The sequence below is a fragment of the Ornithorhynchus anatinus genome, chromosome 13, assembly GCF_004115215.2.
Source record: "Ornithorhynchus anatinus isolate Pmale09 chromosome 13, mOrnAna1.pri.v4, whole genome shotgun sequence".
Lineage (NCBI taxonomy): Eukaryota > Metazoa > Chordata > Mammalia > Monotremata > Ornithorhynchidae > Ornithorhynchus > Ornithorhynchus anatinus.
Window position 1 is genome coordinate 30,215,387 of NC_041740.1, and position 21,153 is coordinate 30,236,539.

A 21,153-nucleotide genomic window follows, 5' to 3' on the forward strand; every position below is an offset into this window, starting at 1 on the left:
TCTATTTTCATCTGTTTTGTTCAAATTGAAAGTCTCTCAATAACAGTATTTTCAAAATATTATCTTTTTTATTGGATTTCATTGAGTCTACACTATTTAACTTCATATCTTAGGATCTTTTCTTCTCTTTGGTCAAGGTTCTTTGTTTTTGAAGCCAACAGCAGAAAAAAAAGAGAAGACCAACATCTATCCTCACACTCTTAACCTGCTCACATATTTCAAATCTATTACTCATTATCTGTGAAATGGCAACCCTTTCACAAACATATTTAGACGAGCATATTTTGGCGTGAAACAGAAAAAAGAAAAATAACTGTATAATCAACGTAATTAACTTAATGCAGTGTTTCCCACTTAAAATATGATCTAGATGCAGGAGGTGACCAGCTTTATTATTATTAATAACTCTGGAATCAATAACAATTTACACTGCTATACCAACATTAGGTAAAGGGATTTTATTATGGAGGGAAAGTAACACATATCAAGGCCTTAGCTAAATATAAAAGCATCATTCATTAGGATCCAAGACTAGAAATATTTTATGCTTTTTGAATGCAATCACAGAGCAGGCTAGGGCTCTAGTGGTTGCCTATATTCTTCAAAGCAAAATTTTTACTTGGCAACTTGCTATGGAGAATGGAGACCTAGCACCATCTCCAATAGTGTGCAATGGAGAGGGAATCGAAAACTGATCCTTTATCCTAAGCGATGGTTTTCAAAATATAGCCTAGAGAGAGAGAGGAAGTGTATAGGGTCTTTAGCCCAAACTACCAGACCTTTCTTGGGAACCCCTGTTGGTGAAAGAATTAATGAAAGAATTAATGAGGCATTGATAAAAGAAGAACAAGCAACTGGTGGATAACTGAGTGAACAGGTTTGAGACCATTTTCTCATTTCTTCCACTCCTCATCTTGTTTGCATGGTCACAGAGAAAGAGAGAGTTAGTCCACTCTCTAGTAGTTACAGTGAGTTAGAGATTGGAGCCAAGGATAGACCCACCACAGCCATCATCTTCTTGTTCTAGTTTTATACACTAGCCAAGAGATTCCCAAGATCCAAGTTCCCCATGCTCTCCTTGGGACTTTGGGTTCAGAAGGTCCTTCCAAAAGGAGCTGGTTTATCAGATAGGGGTGAAAGCAAAATTTGAAGAGAAGGAAAATAAATATGTAAGTGGTTCATTCTAGGGAATTGAGGAGAGCTGATGGAAAGAGGTAGGAGGATTGATGAAGGCCCCTCTTCCATGTTGTTGTTGCCTATCCCCAAGTAGAAGAACATCATCAATCATGGAGTTCCCCAGTTAGGACTGTCAACTGATATGAAATGTGAACATGGGGAGTAGGAAGAATGTTGATGTGGCTAAGATGTTTGCTTCCTGTTTGCTGATTCTTAGCAACGAGGAATGCAGATCTGCTTGTGAATGAGCAATTTGAGTGTTGAAGTACAATCACCGCAGAGGATTGGAGGATCAGGGAGAGGGGGCAAGTTGAGGTTCCCCATCCCTCTCCATCATGGGAGGGGCCATCACCGGACCTTGTGAACTTCTTTGCGACATATGGACCAAGTTCAATAGTTGAATTTTCCTTTCTCATCTTGATAGAGGGTTATGCACACTACCCAAAGAGAAACAACAACAGCTTCCCTTCAAACTTTAGCTTTATTCTCCACTGAACTGGGCTGATGGGTTTTGCTTCATTCAAGCAGGAAATGACTGCTGGGTGTTTCTGTCCTCCATGGCCTCCTACGACACAGTTCCCCAGAGCCAAAGGAAGGGCAACACCCGTAGTTTCTTTCCTGCATCTGGCCAGACCACTACATAATGAAAACCTGAATCATGCACTGGAGTTTGGGTTTGTCTGTGTGACTGGAGAAAAGGAACTCTGTGCTCTGCATATTAGGAAGGAAGATATTCTCCCACTTTGACATTAATTCACATAGGACTATAAGTTTTATTTTATGCACCAGGAAAGGACTCAGCACATATTTTTGTTCCCAAGTGCTTAGTAGAGTGTTGAGTTTTCTCAACAGTAGGTGCTCAGTAAATATTGATGATGTAAGTAATGATGAATTTTGCTTAAATCAAAGCCCCTTCAACTCTCTTGTTACCATTCAATAAACTGTGGTGATTCCCACTCTTACAGATTTCTTGCCAGATAGTCAAGAAAACATGGATAAAATCCCAGCAAATGAATTTGGGAATTTGGAAAGCATAACCCCAAACATTTATTAAGAAGTGTGTATAAAATATCCATGATTTTTCTGCATCTGGTTATCTTGTTTTACTAAAAAAAAAGTGCCAATTATATTTTATGAGAAGCAATTTCATTTTTATAGTTTAAGAATCTTTTACAGTTGGATCATAAAAGAAAACAACTGTGGTTAGAACATTTTATAAGTGATTTTTAGGGAATAATGAGATCAGGGTACAAGTTCGATGGGTTAGAATTAAAATGCTCCAGTGAATATCAGTTCTTTCAAAATGTCTCTGTAAAAAAAAAAACCACTTCTTGTCTAATAAGTCTAATAATAGTTCAGTCTTCGGAAGGTATCGCTTCCTTTAAGGGCAGAAAATCATCTATAATTATTCCAGAATTGCAGTTACAGTAGCATAAGTAATTTTAAGGGGAAATGACATTTTTTCAGTAAATTGTAAGAAAATTGATTGAGGCAAGGCCCACTTTAGCAGAAAACACTGAAATTTTACAAAATCCTTCTACAGTGAATAACCCAAACCTTGCCTCCATTTTACCACTGGTTGAGCTTCTCCATGAAAGATACAATTCTCCACCATAATACTATATGAGAAGTATGAAGAGTACAAATTCTGGCCTAAGAATTTAAGTTCAGTCACTTTCTTACCCATCTCCATGTTTTGTGGCTTTATTTGGAATGACTGCCACTTAAAGTTTGGGAGGTTTGGATTAGAAAGAAAATTGGAAGCAGTGTGGTGCAGTGGGAGGAGTAAGTGGCAAAGGGGCAGAGGATCTGGGATCCAGTGCAAGCTCTCCCATTTGCTGGCTGTGTGACCTTGGACAAGCTACTTGACCTCTTTCATGCCTCAGTTTCCTTATCTGCAAATGGGAATAATGATACTTGCCGTTCCCTTCATTACAAGAATGCCATGAGCATAAAAAGAGAAGCAGCGTGGCTCAGTGGAAAGAGAACGGGCTTTGGAGTCATAGGTCATGGGTTCGAATCCCGGCTCTGCCACTTGTCAGCTGTGTGACTATGGGCAAGTCACTTAACTTCTCTGTGCCTCAGTTACCTCATCTGTAAAATGGGGATTAAGACTGTGAGCCCCACGTGGGACAACCTGATTCCCCTGTGTCTACCCCAGCGCTTAGAACAGTGCTCTGCACATAGTAAGCACTTAACAAATACCAACATTATTATTATTATTATAAAAATGATCTAAGCAAAATCAAAATGATTGAAATTGCTGCATAACATCCAGGGGCGTCTAATGGTACTTATGTACTAATGGTACACATCCTATCCGTTACCAAGACCTGCTGGTTTCACCTTTACAATGTCGCCAGGATCCGCCCTTTCCTCTCCACCCAAACGGCTACCTTACTGCTACGGGCTCTCGTTATATCCCGGCTAGACTACTGTGTCAGTCTTCTCTCTGACCTCCCTCCTTCCTCTCTCGCCCCGCTCCAGTCTATTCTTCACTCCGCTGCCCGGCTCATCTTCCTGCAGAAACGATCTGGGCACTCCCCTTCTTAAACAACTCCAGTGGTTGCCTATCAACCTCAGCTCCAAACAAAAACTCCTCACTCTAGGCTTCGAGGCTCTACGTCACCTTGCCCCTTCCTACCTCTCCTCCCTTCTCTCTTTCTACCGCCCACCCCGCACGCTCCGCTCCTCTGCCGCCCACCTCCTCACCATCCCTGGGTCTCGCCTATCCCACCGTCGACCCCTGGGCCACGTCCTCCCACGGTCCTGGAACGCCCTCCCTCCTCACCTCCGCCAAACTGATTCTCTTCCCCTCTTCAAAACCCTACTTAAAACTCACCTCCTCCAAGAGGCCTTCCCAGACTGAGCTCCTCTTCTCCCTCTACCACCCCCCTTCACCTCTCCGCAGCTAAACCCTCTTTTCCTCCTTTCCCTCTGCTCCTCCCCCTCTCCCTTCCCATCCCCTCAGCACTGTACTCGTCCGCTCAACTGTATATATTTTCATTACCCTATTTATTTTGTTAATGAAATGTACATCACCTTGATTCTATTTAGTTGCCATTGTTTTTACGAGATGTTCTTCCCCTTGACTCTATTTATTGCCATTGTTCTTGTCTGTCCATCTCCCCCGATTAGACTGTAAGCCTGTCAAACGGCAGGGACTGTCTCTATCTATTGCCGACTTGTTCATTCCAAGCGCTTAGTTCAGTGCTCTGCACATAGTAAATGCTCAATAAATACTATTGAATGAATGAATGAATGAATACTTCTAAGCCCTTACTATGTCCCAAGCACTGTACTAAGCACTGGGGTAGGTACCAGCTAATCGGTTCAAACACATGGGGCTCAGAGTCTTATTTCCCATTTTACAGATGAGGTAACTGTACAGAGAAGCTGAGTGATTTGCCCAAGGTCGCTTAGCAGACAAGTGCCTGGATGATTCTAATTATAAAATACCTACTACACTCCTTTGTCTTCCAGGCCTGTGCTCTATCCATTAAACCGTGTTGTTTTTCTAAGATTTTATAATCAGTGGATGACGAACACTCTCATTTTTCCTAACACCTTTTGGAGGTATAAGGCACTAGATCAAGTCTTATAGTAACCCATTACCTTGACATCTAGACTACCTCACCCATCCTCATGCCTGTTTCAAGGATTAGGAAAAAACCTTATTTTTTAAACTCTAATTTATGCTGCAGCTTTTTCTTAGGAGGTGCTATTTGTGGTTTATCATTAAGAGAAATGCTTAAAATGTCTTTAAAAACTCTTTCAGTGGTTAACTCCTGAGCATCACAGATTAAAGTCATATAGTCATCTCAGAATGAGCACAAAGCTGGGTGTCAGAAGACCTGAATTCTAGGCTGGGCTCTGCCATTTGCCTGCCATGTGACCGTATGCAAGTTACTTAACTTCTCTGTGCCTCATTTTCCTCATCTGTAAAATGGGGATTTAATACTGTGACCCCCATGTGGGACATAGACTGTATCCAACTTGATTAGCTTTTATCTACTCCAGTGCTTAGTACAAAGCTTGGCACATAATAAACACTCACTAAATACTATGAAAAACAAGACAAAACAATAAAAAACACTAATCCACTGGCTAGGTCTTCTGGAGAGAAACTGATATGTCTTGAAACTAACAATAAGCTTATATGTTTCATAATAGAAAAACCATGAGAACTGTTTAATTAGTGGGGAATGCTAACTATCTTGCATTTGGTATTTCTGTCAGGGTTATTCTGTACAGATTCTCTGGAGAGATTCAAAGATGTTGTCCTCTCTCTTTTCACAGCACTAAATGGTGCTAAGGGTTAGACTGTATATTGTTCAGGTCACAAGAGGAGTTTTTCACAGAAGAAAAAAAATATTCAGAAGGTACAACTTATCCTCTGTCACTAAAAATGTAGTATTTATGTTGAAAAGAGTGTAATAAATTTCTTTATAATATGAATCCACATACCTTAGTATGAGTCTTTTGTTCCCATTTAATGCTTTTAAATTCTAGTGATACCCCTCCTATCAAATCTTTTTATTTGAACTTAGGTGGAGGGGTGTTAAAATAAACAAAGGAGCATTATTCCCCAGTTTAATTGCTTCCATTTTGTTTGGGCAACTTAACCTTAATTTCACCTCTGGGGCTACTGTGCAAACCAAAGCCAAATGACTTTGATGATCTCAGTCCTGCAATAATAAACCTTGGGTTGCTTTAAGCCTCTTACCTTTAAGAGGGGGACTGAGCAGTCTTCAAATTGTTTGTATTCATTGATTGATAATGAACAGTTCCTCTTTTCGACATGTGTATGTGCCTATATAAAAGCCCTTTCAGCCTGCTGGGAGTTGAGAGGAGATAGATACTAGACAGGCAGGGTTCAAAATTCCAACCAGAGAATGACATTCAGAAGGCAAATATTTTGGCGAAAATCTCCCATGATGTAATGAAAACTAAAGCAAATGCAGCAGTTTGCAAAAAGCATTTGTCTTTGTACTTGGCATCACAGTGTTACATAGACTTGCACTTCAGTACTTCTGCGTAACCCGAATATTTAAAAAAATTACCACCATTAAGCAACTTGTTACAGGGAGCTAAAAGTATGATGATGGATGAAAATGTTCCTATATTACTTCACTCTAATTATATATTGCCTACTACACAAGTTTAAACTATTAGAGACTAGAACATAATTTGTAAATCCTGAATCTATGCTGACATAATTGTCAGAAGAACAGGCCTGTCTCCTCACCCCAAGCCGTGGCCAAACCCCTAAATAGCACTATGGTCTACCTGTAGCTCACTGTCATTTTCTGCGTACAGGTCGGGTGGTACGTTCCCTCTCCCCATTCAAGGCTGAATAGTTTCTCGGTGTGTGCATAAATCTGCCCATTCTCACCTTATGCAGGGAGTTGATGTGGAATCACTCTCCTTGGATTCTCCAGAGAATTTGATTGGAGTAGCAAAGTCAAGTTTATGAAAGTGGATTTTGTTCTGCAGGAATTTCCCTTTCTTGTCCACCTGACCTGCTCAAAAACTATAGAAATAAACAGACCCCTATTTCAGGCAACTTAAGATTCACCCCAAATAGAGCTGAGTACTTTATCTGCCAGTAGTCAGATAAAGCTATTCCTGACATTCAAGTCTTCTTGGGTCATTCCAAAAACCACTTTTGGAAGCTCAGCAGACCCCAGGGGGAAGAAGGAGGAGCTTGATTTCACCAGTCTTCCTTGGTTCATTAACCAGCAGAATGGTTGGAAGTCTTTCTAGGATTCAGGGCTTTGGCAACTCTTGTTTCTAGTATTGTTTTCTTTGTTTAATAGTATTTGTTAAGAATTTACTATGTGCCAGGCACTTTACTAAGTGCTGGGTTAGATACAAGGTCGTCAGGTTGGACACAGCCCCTGTCCCACATGGGGTTCACAGTCAGTATTGTCAGCGTAGGCAATTCCTCAGTTTGGGGGCAGACCCTCCCCCTCCCCCTTGCCTGGTGGGACAATAGAGAAATCCTATCCCACTGCTAGAACATCCTTGAACATACCCAGACTAGTATGCTACTTATTGTATTAATAAAAATAAACAGATCTTATGGGGAAATTAAAATTTGAGTCTTTGCTTCTGAAGTGTCTGAGTCTCCCTAAGGAAGTCTCAGAGTCAACTAGTTTCCACTTAGAAATTAATAGAGCACTAAGTATCTTGTGAACAATCAATGGGCACATGATGAGAATGGCATTTACGAGGAAGAGGAGGTGGAGGCAGAGAGGAGGGAAAAAAAGGAGAGAGGGGAGGGGAAGAAAGAGAAAGGGGAAAAGAAAGAGAAAAGGGAGAAGAAGGAAAAGGAGTAGGAAATGGGAAAAAAAGAGAAGGAGAAGAGGAGGGAGAAAGAAGAGGAGAAGGAGGAGGCAAAAAAGAAGAAGTAGGAGAAGTAGAAGAGAGGCCCATTCATTGAGGATAATTGGATGAGCTAGAATAAGGAGTTATATTCTGCTACTATTTTCTAACAGTCATGTTTCACAATGGAGTTTAATTAATATGCCTAATGGATGGTCAGTTTTTACAATGTGCTGAGCCCTTATGTAAGCCTTTACCCTTATATGATTTTTTTAGATCAGGAAAGGAAACAGAAAGTATTCATTCATTCATTCATTCAATAGTATTTATTGAGCGCTTACTATGTGCAGAGCACTGTACTAAGCCCTTGGAATGAACAAGTCAGCAACAGATAGAGACAGTCCCTGCCGTTTGACGGGCTTACAGTCTAATCGGGGGAGACGGACAGACAAGAACAATGGCAATAAATAGAGTCAAGGGGAAGAACATCTCGTAAAAACAATGGCAACTAAATAGAATAAAGGTAATGTACATTTCATTAACAAAATAAATAGGGTAATGAAAATATATACAGTTGAGCGGACGAGTACAGTGCTGAGGGGATGGGAAGGGAGAGGGGGAGGAGCAGAGGGAAAGGAGGAAAAGAGGGTTTAGCTGCGGAGAGGTGAAGGGGGGTGGTAGAGGGAGAAGAGGAGCTCAGTCTGGGAAGGCCTCTTGGAGGAGGTGAGTTTTAAGTAATAACAGCCTAAGCAAATCAGACTACTAAGGATGGGGAGTCAGGCAATTCTTACGGAAAGACTGTTCTCTTCAAAATGATAGCAACACCTTTAGTCAAGGATTTGTTTAGATGTGTCTACTTATTTTTTCCTTCTAGCTTTTGTGGAAATATAAGAGAACTATTCATATGATTGTAGGCTGTTAATGTAATTCCTTTATTCTATTTTGTAGGAATATTAAAAATGACTAAAATTGGGAAAGAGGGGAAAGGAGAAATGGAGGATTGAGTGACAAAGATATACCAAGTTCAGTGAGGATTTCCCCTTGTGCTTTGATCTCTTCAGTCTGCAATCAAATTAGGTTTCAAAATATAACTAATCCTCTTTCAGTAGCCACCACCTCCTTTCCTGTTTTATTTAAAAAAAACAACACTTTTCCTGATTATATCACTGTCCAGCTTACCTTTGAGACTAGTTTCATAATATATGCACACAACAATGTCTCTGTTATCAGTATAGAACTTTTTTTAATACAGCCTGTAAGAGAAATAGATGCTTACTGCAGGTATTTTTTCAGTGGCATAAAGGCTCACAGCATATTTATCCTTTATTGAAAAATAGCTCATTATTTTCATGAAAATACCATTTGCTAATTTGGTATTTGGATATCAATTAAAGAACCTCCAAGCTATCCATTGATTAACTGATATTATCCTAGGTGCCACAGATTCTTAAAGTTTATGTCAATATTCTGATTCACTTCTTTGTGCTAATAGTGTTAATGTAAAATCACAAATATATAAATATAAATAAATGCATTCATTTTATAATGTTAAGTAGATGGTAAGGTGAAAAATAACTCTCTCCTTAGGCCCCCTGTTCCTCCCCCTCCCCCATCTCTCACCCCTAATGATCTGGCCACCTATTTCCTCACGAAAATCAACACGATCAGGTCTGAGCTCCCCAAAGTCACCCCTCCGCCTCTCCCCTCCCCCCCAACAACCCCCTCCCCTACTTTCCCATCCTTCCCTGCAGTATCCTCAGAGGAGATCTCCTCCCTCCTCGCAAGTGCCACCCCCTCCACCTGCGCCTCGGACCCCATTCCCTCTCACCTTCTTAAAACCATCGCCCCTGCCCTCCTCCCTTCCTTAACTTCTATTTTTAACCACTCAATCTCCAAGGGCTCCTTCCCCTCTGCCTTCAAACACGCCCACGTCTCCCCCATCCTAAAAAAACCCGCTCTTGACCCCACTTCCCCCTCCAGTTATCGTCCTATCTCCCTACTACCCTTCCTTTCCAAAATCTTAGAACGAGTCGTCTACAATCGATGCCTAGAATTCCTTAACTCCCATTCTCTCCTAGACCCCCTCCAATCTGGCTTCCGTCCCCTCCACTCTACTGAGACTGCTCTCTCTAAGGTCACCCATGACCTCCTTCTTGCCAAATCCAATGGCTCCTACTCCATTCTGATCCTCCTTGACCTCTCTGCTGCCTTTGACACTGTCGACCATCCCCTCCTCCTCCGTACCTTATCTCACCTTGGCTTCACGGACTCTGTCCTCTCCTGGTTCTCCTCTTACCTCTCTGGCCGATCATTCTCGGTCTCCTACGCTGGAGCCTCCTCCCCCTCCCATCCTTTAACTGTTGGAGTTCCTCAAGGGTCAGTTCTTGGCCCTCTTCTGTTCTCCATTTACACTCACTCCCTCGGTGAACTCATCCGCTCTCACGGCTTTGACTACCATCTCTACGCAGATGACACGCAGATCTACATCTCCGCCCCTGTCCTCTCCCCCTCCCTTCAGGCTCGCATCTCCTCCTGCCTCCGGGACGTCTCCACCTGGATGTCTGCCCGCCACCTAAAACTCAACATGAGCAAGACTGAGCTCCTCATCTTCCCTCCCAAGCCCGGTCCGCTCCCAGACTTCTCCATCACCGTGGATGGCACGACCATCCTTCCCGTCCCGCAGGCCCGCAATCTCGGTGTCATCCTTGACTCGTCCCTCTCGTTCACCCCACACATCCTATCCGTTACCAAGACCTGCCGGTTTCACCTCTACAATATCGCCAAGATCCGCCCTTTCCTCTCCACCCAAACGGCTACCTTACTATTACGGGCTCTCGTTATATCCCGGCTAGACTACTGTGTCAGCCTTCTCTCTGACCTCCCTTCCTCCTCTCTCGCCCCGCTCCGGTCTATTCTTCACTCCGCTGCCCGGCTCATCTTCCTGCAGAAACGATCTGGGCATGTCACTCCCCTTCTTAAACAACTCCAGTGGTTGCCTATCGACCTCCGCTCCAAACAAAAACTCCTCACTCTAGGCTTCAAGGCTCTCCATCACCTTGCCCCTTCCTACCTCTCCTCCCTTCTCTCTTTCTACCGCCCACCCCGCACGCTCCGCTCCTCTGCCGCCCACCTCCTCGCCGTCCCTCGGTCTCGCCTATCCCGCCGTCGACCCCTGGGTCACGTCCTCCCGCGGTCCTGGAACGCCCTCCCTCCTCACCTCCGCCAAACTGATTCTCTTTCCCTCTTCAAAACCTTACTTAAAAATCACCTCCTCCAAGAGGCCTTCCCAGACTGAGCTCCTCTTCCCCCTCTACTCCCTCTGCCATCCCCCCTTTACCTCTCCGCAGCTAAAGCCTCATTTTCCCCTTTTCCCTCTGCTCCTCCACCTCTCCCTTCCCATCCCCACAGCACTGTACCCGTCCGCTCAACTGTATATATTTTCGTTACCCTATTTATTTTGTTAATGAATTGTACATCGCCTTGATTCTATTTAGTTACCATTGTTTTTACGAGATGTTCTTCCCCTTGACGCTGTTTAGTGCCATTGTTCTTGTCTGTCCGTCTCCCCCGATTAGACTGTAAGCCCGTCAAACGGCAGGGACTGTCTCTATCTGTTGCCGACTTGTTCATCCCAAGCGCTTAGTACAGTGCTCTGCACATAGTAAGCGCTCAATAAATACTATTGAATGAATGAATGAAAAATAGAGCCATTTAGAGTTAATAGTGCAGAAAATATTTTCTCCTGTGTATAGTATACATATAGATACAGGCATAATTACACTATACAGTCTTGGTATGTTCCTCAAAAATGTGGATGTGTCAGGAACAGCTTCATCTTGGAATACCTTTTCCCATAGACTTAAATGATAAAATGATCTCTGTCCCTAAACGCTTGGAAAAATAATATGAAACTTCTTTATGTTCTATATCCTGTTTCATTGGCATTATTAGTTTACTCTTCATTAAAATAATTCAGGCCACCAAACATCAAAACATTAATGAAATAAGGTGCTGTAATGACTTTGGATCTTTGCAAGAAGATTGAAAAAGCACATATTTAGTGTTGGATATATTTCCTGTTGAACAGTCATCTTTTTTTCACAAAGCACCCATGGCAAACCAACTCCTGTACACCTCTTCTCACCTCTCTCTCTACTTTCCATTAAAGTCTTCTTCAGACATTTTAATAAATTCATTTTTCTTTTAATTAGATTGTTGCAAGCCTTCTCAATCCTCAAATTTTAACTGGTGGCAAAGGGACAACTTCTTAATCCATTGAATTTGTGGAATATTTCAGGTGTATCTCTCTTCCTTACTGCAGACTCGCATTACCTCCGGCCTTCAAGACATCTCTACTTGAATAGCCTACCTGTGCCTCAAACTTAACATGTCTATAACAGAACTCCTCATCTTTCCACCCAAACCATGTCCTTCCCCTGACTTTCCCATCACTGTAACTAGCACCACCATCCTCCCTGTTTCACAAGACCTCAACCTTAGCATTATTCTTGACTCCTCTTTCTCATTCAAATCACATATTCAGTCTATCACTAAATCTTATTGGTTCAACCTTCACAGCATTGCTAAAATCTATCCTTTCCTCTCCATCCATACCACATTAATCCAAGCGTTTATCATTTCTGCCTTGATTACTTTATCACCCTTCTGGCTGACCTCCCTGCCGTGTGTCTCGCCCCACTCCAATCCATACTTCACTCTGCTGCCCGAATCGTTTTTTTCAGAATTGCTCAGAAATTCCAGTGATTGGCCATCCACCTCCACATCAAACAGAAACACCTTTCTATGGGCTTTAAATTACTCAATTACCTTCTCCGCCTCCTACCTCAACTTGCTACTCTCCTACTACAACCAAGGCTGCACACCTCATTTCTCTAATGCCAGCCTACTTACGGTAACTCTACCTCGTCTATTTAGCAACCGACCTCTCATTCATGTCCTGCCTCTGGCCTGGAACACCCTCCCTCTTTGTAACCAACAGTTAATTACTTTCCCCTGCTTCAGAGCTTTATTGAAGGCACATCTCCTCCAAGAGCTCTTCTCTATCTAAGACCTCTATTCCTTTTCTTCCACTCAGTTCTGCATTGCCCTGACTTGCTCCCTTTATTCATCCCCCCTTCCAGCCCCCAGCATTTATGTACATACTTGTAATTTATTTATTTACAATATGTCTGTCTCCATGTCTACATAGTTCATTTTGGACAGGGAATATATCTGTTACATTGTTATAGTGTACTTTCTCAAGTGCTTAATATAGTGCTTTGCGCCCAGTAAGCTCTCAATAAATACTGTTAATTGATTTGGTAAGAAACCCTTACTAGAGATGGAATCCTTAGAAGGCAAAACCAGAACTAAACACCAGGAAAGTGTTTATTTCCAATGGGCAGAGGCAAAAGTTTAAAGTGCTAATTGGGTTTGTTGGCCAACTGATTATTCGGCACCCCGATCCTAAAAACCAATACCAAATTCTATGAGCCAAAAAGATAATAAAATTCCACATATACTTGGTTGGTTTCTTGAAGAGAGATTTGGATACTAAATTATGGAGTTTTTTGCCCTCACTATTTTCAAACATCTCTTTATCTGTGCTTTGTTGTAAATCCAAATCGAAATGGGTAAGAAAAACAAAGAACTAGCAAATTAAAACATCTGTTTGAAAGGATCCAAGTTTACTACTCTAATAAAATGGATGTGATATACTGTGCTGTGCTGCCCAAATGGAACCCTGCCACTTACTCTAGTGTAGCCATGAAGGGGTTAATGCTTATCGTATTGTACAGTCAAATGGGAAATCCACATTTGCTTTCAGGTTCAAAGAGCTTGAAAGAACTTTGGTAACTTTATATCTTGCAGTCACAAACTGGGACATGGCATATGGTTAACATCCTTTTTTGTGTTATTTTTAAACTTGTTTATGGGATATAAATATATAGTATTTTGAACTCCATAATGAAAACTTTCCCTCCATGGAAACATGAGTAAGCAGGCTAGGCAGGGTTGCTTCCATTCTGGTTATCCGACCACTTCCTCTGATGAAGCAGGAAAGACAAATGGAAAGACTGAACTCTAAAGGGATGAAAATACCATTTTACCTCTCCTTTTTTTTTTTTGCAATTTTCCCATGACACAGGTACAGTAGACATAAGCAGCCAGGATAGTTGAAAGGGGGGATTTAAAGAACCGTCAGAAATCATTTTTGGAAGGAGGGTGCCTCCACAATTTTCCATGAATCAAACTGCAACAAGGGAATATCATTTTCTGCCTAACTCAATTTCTAGCTCAATAGCAACTGGTAGTTGGAAATCCTCTTAAATCACAGAAATATTTCTAAAAGTTAAACCTAAAGGAAGTAATAAATGTCAAGTACACATCAAAAACAGGCTGCGTCCTTTTTAAAAAACTTTTTTTTCTTAAATTCTGCAGAGGTTCTTTGAAATTTTAACAAGTAACCCATCTATACTTCAACTTGTGTGCCATGTTATCTTCTTTAAACCATAGATCTTTACCAAGATCAACTAAATGGTACCATTATGCCTAGGGAGTCTAAAGACCTTTCTCCATTTCCTTTAATGTTCTATGGTATTTATCTTAAGGTTCCCAAACTGTAAATAAAGTTCCCAAACTGTAACCAGTACAGCCTTTAAAGTAGAAAAGGCTTAGGTATTGAGGAAAGGATATTGTATTCCAGCCTCGGCTTTTAAGAAAAGAATGGGTACTTGCAGTGAAACATTTAGCCCTCAGATATGGCTTTAAGTTTTGCAGAACTCAAAGACCAATAACTTTGATTTTTCCTGAATAGAATTCATTCATTCAATCATATTTATTGAGCACTTACTGTGCGCAGAGCACTGTACTAAGTGCTAGGAAAGTGCAATTCAGCAACAGATAGAGACAATCCCTACCCAACAATGGGCTCACAGTCTAGAAGGCAAGAGACAGACAACAAAACAAAACAAGTAGGCATCAATAGAATCAAAATAAAGAAATAGAATCATAGATATATACATATCATTAATAAAATAAATAGAATAATAAATATGTACAAATATACACAAGTGCTTTGGGGCAGAGAAGGGGGTAGAGCAGAGGGAGGGAGTAGGGGCAAAGGGGAGGGGAGGAGGAGCAGAGGAGCAGAGGAAAAGGGGGCTCAGTCTGGGAAGGCCTCCTGGAGGAGGTGAGCTCTCAGTAGGGCTTTTGAAGGTGGGAAAGAGAGTGAGTTTGGCAGATGTGAGGAAGGAGGGCATTCCAGGCCAGAGGTAGGACGTGGGCCAGGGGTCACGTCAGGACAGGCGAGAACGAGGCACAGTGAGGAGGTTAGCGGCAGAGTATCGGAGAGTGTGGGCTGGGCTGTAGAAGGAGAGAAGGGTGATGAGGTAGGAGGGGGCCAGGTGATGGAGAGTTTTGAAGACAAGAGTGAGGAGTTTTTGCTTCATGCAAAGGTTGATAGGCAACCACTAGAGATTTTTGAGGAGGCGGGTGACATGCCCAGCGTGTTTAGAATCTCCATGTGGGCAGGGATCCTGTCTAACAAGTCTACTGTATTGAACTGTATGGTGTTCTGCACACAGTAAGTGCTCAATAAATGCCACTGAGTGAGTGACTGGTCTTTGCATGAAACAGAAAAGAAGAAACAAAAGCGAATCTTGAATCTTTTGTGACTCATCGTTTCTTATTTGTGCTCAGTCAAAGCTGAAATGTGGTTTGAGGGTTTAGAAAGGAAGATGGAGCCTATCCAGCTTAGGAAACAGAATGAAGAACGATGTTGACACAAATCAGCTAAGAAGATTTATGCACTCATTTTATACATCTCAAAAACATTATTTTGACCATTTCTGTTGGCTCTCCCTTCTACCCTGTAACACCTCAAATACCGTAGCAAATATTGGATTGCCATTTTGTTGACATGGAAATAACAGCAAGTCCTTTCAATAACAGGAGATAACAGAACATATGCTTCCCCTGAAGCCCCAGATTTGGTCTTCTCATTCAAGATTCAGGCTCTACCTTTATTCTGTCAACACATCTCACTGAAGGGTCAGGAAGGAATCTCCATCACCTTCTTTATCATTCACATTTGCAGCCAGCACCTCATTCATTTACTAGACTGTATTTTTTTAGGAGTTCCTTTTTTTGCTTTTCAGGGAGATAGGGAGGGGCAGGGAGGGATAACTCAGCTTCTGAAAGTTCAGAAGAACATGTCTTCTGATCGTCAGCTCAGACTTCTAAAGGTCAGATGCTGTGTGCTTCGTTATGTCAATTTTATTATGTTCACCCCACTTCCAGTATACAATGGCCCATCAGAGATTGATAGGCCGTGATGTGACATTCCTACTGAACTCTTAGGAAATTCTTTTCCACTGTGTGAAAGTTCAAGGGAAAGAGAAAATGTGAAATGGTGAACTTACAGAAGATTTATGTTCTGTGTTTTGAGGGGCTAAATCCTCATCACTATTAGGAACAATCCTTTAGGTAGTCCTTTAAACAGATTGTGCCTGGATGGTTGCACTTCTTTTAACAATGGGATAAAACTACATAGTGAAGGCAACTGCTATATTTCTTTTTATCATGTGAAATTTTAATAAAACTATGTAAAACTTAACCAGGAATACTTTATCTTTGTATGGCATCTCCTAAGATCTAAAAGCATTGACTCATTAATCTTCTCCATTTTATGTTCTAAGTCTCACGACAAGTGAATGAGGGAGCCAGAAATAGAAGCCAGGATACCTCACTCCTTGTCATGGATTTTTACCACAAAAACCACACTTTTTTTTTTAAGGTATACTTGTAGGAAGCCAGCTTTACACCAAAGCCCAAACTTCAGGACTCATCCAAGCCAAAACGGATGCTTTGCTTTTTCTTTGCTCTTTTAATTTAAGTTGTGGGTTTTGCCATCTGTTGGCTTCCCTTAGTGTATAGAAGTAGTTTCCATGACCAAAGTATAGAGCCCTTAATAAAGAAACAAGATATATCTGATGATCATTTAGTGGAAAAAAAAATGAAACTCAAAACTGTCGGGTGTCTAGCCACAGAATCTGAAGAGAGTTCATTTTGCTCATCTATAACATAGTTATTTTGTAAAAACATTAATGTATTAAGTACAGTCATGCCTATATCTGTGGAAAATTTTAGGAATAATATTTTACTTGATAGGGAGACCTGAACAACAGCATTGATGTCTATTTAGCAGAGAACATGTTCATATGGTCTAACTTCCATTAGCTCATATAATCAACTAACCACCCAAGGGTACAGAGCTGCTCTCAGAGTCCAGGAGGTAGGGGGGAGGGAAAGATGTCTAAAGCTCCAATCTCCCCTAGGCACAGCTGTCCATCTCCCTGGGATTGATCAGGAGGCATAAAAAACAGCAACAATGCATAAGCACACAACCCAAAACATAACTCCACTCTCTATTAAGAAAACATCAATAGCTAAATGCAAATAGGGAGATGATTCAGTCATACTTTATGCCTGAATATGTAGATTTAAGTGAAACAAAGAATGCCCTGGAAGAAACTAATTTTGAAATGAGGAGGACAGGAGAACTGCAAAAATGTGGATAACTCTTACCCCATTATTTTTATTTTCCCCCAAGGTTTATGCATAATGTTTCTGGCTGGTGAAGGACAGAAAAGAGCCAAAATACCATAAGAAAAATGACTATTGTGTATTTCTAGCTTGAGTAGAAACAATGAGTGCAAAAATAGCAGAAATATTAAAAATAAGCCTCTCCTCACTGGATTTGTAAATGAATTTCATAGACCCATAAAGTTCAGATAAACATTATGTGAGGGTCCAAATGATATAATGTTTGTTTAATGAAACTTTATTCTCAAAGGATTATTCCTCTGGCTGAATCAAAATGATCAGAACAAAATCATATAATAGAGAAGCAATGTACCTAGTGGAAAAAACACGGGCCGGGGAGTCAGAGGAGCTGGGTTCTAATTCTGATTATGCTGTGTGACCTTGGTCAAGTTACTTACCTTCTCTGTGCCTCAACTTCCTCATCTATGAAATGAGGATTCAATATCTATTCTCTAATCCCTCCTACTTATATTGTGAGGCCCATGTAGGACAGGGACTAAGACTTGATTAGCTTGAATCTATCCCAAGTGCTTAGTACAGTGTTTGGCCTAAAAGTGCTTAAAAAATACTATTATTGTTAATGCTACTATTATTGTCATCATTATTACAGTGCTTAAAGAAGAAAAGAAAGGTTATATTGTTGGTTTGGAGAGGCGCTGCTACAAAGTTTTCTGATAAGCGGTGGAGCTGGGATTAGAACCCATGACCTCTGACTCCCAAGCCAGGCCCTATCTACGATGCCATGCTGCTTCCCTATTAGGCCATGATGATGAAAATCCTTGATTGTGTAGAAGGTTTTTTAGGTGTGCCTAACACATACTTTCCATTTTCTTCGGGTTGCTTATGGCACTATGATGAATCTGCAAAATAATTCATTATTATTTGCATATTTGGGTGCACCTCTAGAGAACACTTCTATGAAGCAGTTCAGAAACCAGTAGCTCAAAGACTTTTCATGATGTTCCTAACCTTTGCATCTTTAAGTATGACAGCTCTGAATAGGTTAAATAGGTCTGGGACTACCACACCACCATACTTCACTCATAGACTGTGAGCCCATTGTTGGAGAGGGATTGTCTCTATCTGTTGCCAAATTGTACATTCCAAGCACTTAGTACAGTGCTCTGCATACAGTAAGCGCTCAATAAATATGATCGAATGAATGAATAAATTATAACAATGGCATTTATTAAGCACTTACTATGTGCCAAGCACTAACATAGACACAAGATAAATATATAAGACAAAGTCACTGTCCCACATGGGGCTTACAGTCTGAGGGGGAGAGAGAACAGGTATTTTATCCCCATTTTGATAGATGAGGAAACTAAGAAGTTAAGTGACTCATCCAAGGTCACCCAGCAAGCCAGTGGTGGAGTTGAGATTAGAACTCAGTTCTCCTGACACTTGGGTCCATGTGCTTTCTACTAAGTCACACTGCCTCCCCTAAAACAAAGAATCTTCAATTCTGTCTTTACCAAGAATTCTATCATGCAGCTGCCTAAGGATCTTGAAGAATTTCTCAGGGCCGCCAAATTTTCTTCTTAATTTTCTTAATAATTAAGCATTTATTATTTGTCAAGCACTGTACTAAGAGCCGGTGTAGATATAAGATAATCAGGTAGGAAACATCCCCTGTCCCATGTATAATTTGCCGTCTAAGTAGTATGGAGAATAAGTATTTAATCCCGTTTTACAGCTGAGGAATCTGAAGTAAAGAGAAGGTAAGTTACTTGTCCAAGTTCACACAGCACCCGAGTTTTCTGACTCACTGGTCTATGCACTTTCCACTAAACCATGATGTTTCTCCAACAGTTTCTAACAGAGTCTTACTCTCTCGACGGTCAAACTGCTTGGGAAAAAGTCAATGAACATAGTCTAGAGGTCTTGATGAGCATCTCAAATCATTAGCCCTCCAGAATACATAAAGTTTATGCCCACTGCCAACTTTACAGACCAATTTGAAGGTTGTAGAGATGGGGTAGCATGATATAAACAGGTTGCTGAGAAAACAGAGATGATGGATTAGCTGATAAAGTGCACAGTCTTAAATTTGCTAAAACTGGAAATTTAACTGATGTGAAGATTAATGTGAAAGTCACTGAGAAAGGATCAAAGGACTACTAATTATTGATGGATTTACCATGCATAGTTAAACGCTATTTACTAGAAATCTGGAGCTTGTTGAGGGTTTCTAAGTGATGCAGTAAAATTAGGTTTTAATTGAAATCACATACTTTTGAGCTCTTCATTTCCTTGAGTAAAACTTGAACTAAACTGGTTCAACGACTCCTGTAATGGAAGCTTTTGAAAAATGTATATGCTATTACTTAAAACAATATTTTCACAGATGATTATCTGCTCCCTACTGTCTCATATTTTTCACAACCATAAAGGTGAATTTAATTTCTAAAATACATCTTTGATTATGAACCAATTAGTTTTCTCTTTTCACTTTTAAACAATGAAAAACAATGAAGATTACTCATTAAAATATATAAGTGCTTGGGAAACCATTTTAAGAACATTTTACAGGGCAGATAAAGATTTATGTTTAGAGTAATTTTTGAACCCTGAGGTAAGTAATTGGCAGTCGCCAAGAGGAATGAACTCTGAATTATTCCGTGCAGTTACAGGGGAGAAAAATAAAAATAGCATGTAACAGATGAATTAAAGGAATTAAGAAAAGTAAAAAATCCCTTCCAGGAATGACAGTTGAGGTTTATGTGAAGAGCAGGATGGTGTCCTCTATGGTGTGTAGGATATCTGATGGGAATTTCTCTAAGTGAAGAAATTAATTTTCAATAGATGATTATAGGAAGTTTTTCCAAGTTAATCACTCAAACCTCTGGCTGACCAGGACTTCACTGAGTCTCAGAGGATGACTTCATACTTCTGCTTGGGTGGGTTTCCCGTCTAATGGTGGGAAACAGGATAGGGAAATTGCCAAGTCTAGATTGCCAATCCACCCCCACCTTAATGTGACTATTGGCATGATGGGAACTAGAAGCTGAAACACCTGCATGCCAGACATATCCAGCTGAGTGGAAATCGCTACATTATATACTGTACCATGTTTCTGACTATTATTTGACCTTCCTGTGCTTTACTGAGTGAGGATACAAAGGAGGAGGAGTGGAGGAAACCCAGCATAATTAAGAAGAGGGTGAAGGGTGGCAGTAAACTGTGTGAATAACTATAGTAGTTCATTAGCTGCTGATTAGGGATCCTGGGCCATAACCTCTCTAACTGCTATGCTTGTTGCCTCTTTCTTCTTGGCTCCCATCTGCCAAAATTCAGGCCTTTTCCACTGATTTGATTTCCTATTTGATATACCCCAGTGACCCCTGGACCAAGAATTGCTGGCAGCTGCTGAATGAAAAATAAAAGTGACTCCAGAAGTGTGTGGGTGTCTGAAAACTGGACACTCACCTTCAGTTCTCGCTCTATTCTCTTTCTCTCTGAGCCAGGATTGGTTTGTCTCACACATTCCCAGTCAATACTACTTAGTCATATAATTTCCCCATTGTCACTGCACTTTCCCTTTCTTAGTTGTTATCTTTTCCCTCTTCTCCGCCTCTCTTCCTTTCTGCCTTTCTCTTGTCAACCTTTTTCTGGACCTACTCCTTGGATTAATCTCACTTTTCTATAGACATGAAAGCTGTTTTTCATCTGTTAGCAGTTATTTGTCTAAATTATATTATCAGAGATGGAGAGGAAATCATAGCATATTTACCTGGAAGACAAAAGATACCTTTCAGATGGGGATAAAAAAGATCAATCAAAGAATCTCATCTTGTTGAGGCTCTTTGAGTTTTCACCTTCTCATAGTCTGTGACTCACATCTTTTTCTTCGATAGTGTTAACCAGTTATACTTAGTGTGAATGATCAGACCATACTAAAGCTAAGGAAAGGGTTTGTTTTTTTTCCAAACATCTACTGAGTTAACACTTGTACGAGGAAGATTAGGTTACGTGATTATCTCTGAGCATTTGGAAAACTAGATTATTTCTAATCATTCCCTCAAAGTTGTTTCCCTTATT

The 21,153-nt window shown here is 40.8% G+C and overlaps 1 protein-coding gene across 1 annotated transcript in view; it reads right to left on the reverse strand.

The window, feature by feature from the left end:
* The window catches only part of SEMA3A (semaphorin 3A), a 266,016-nt gene that overhangs the window by 229,487 nt on the left and 15,376 nt on the right, over window positions 1-21,153 (reverse strand). The gene's annotated exons all lie outside the window — the stretch shown is intronic.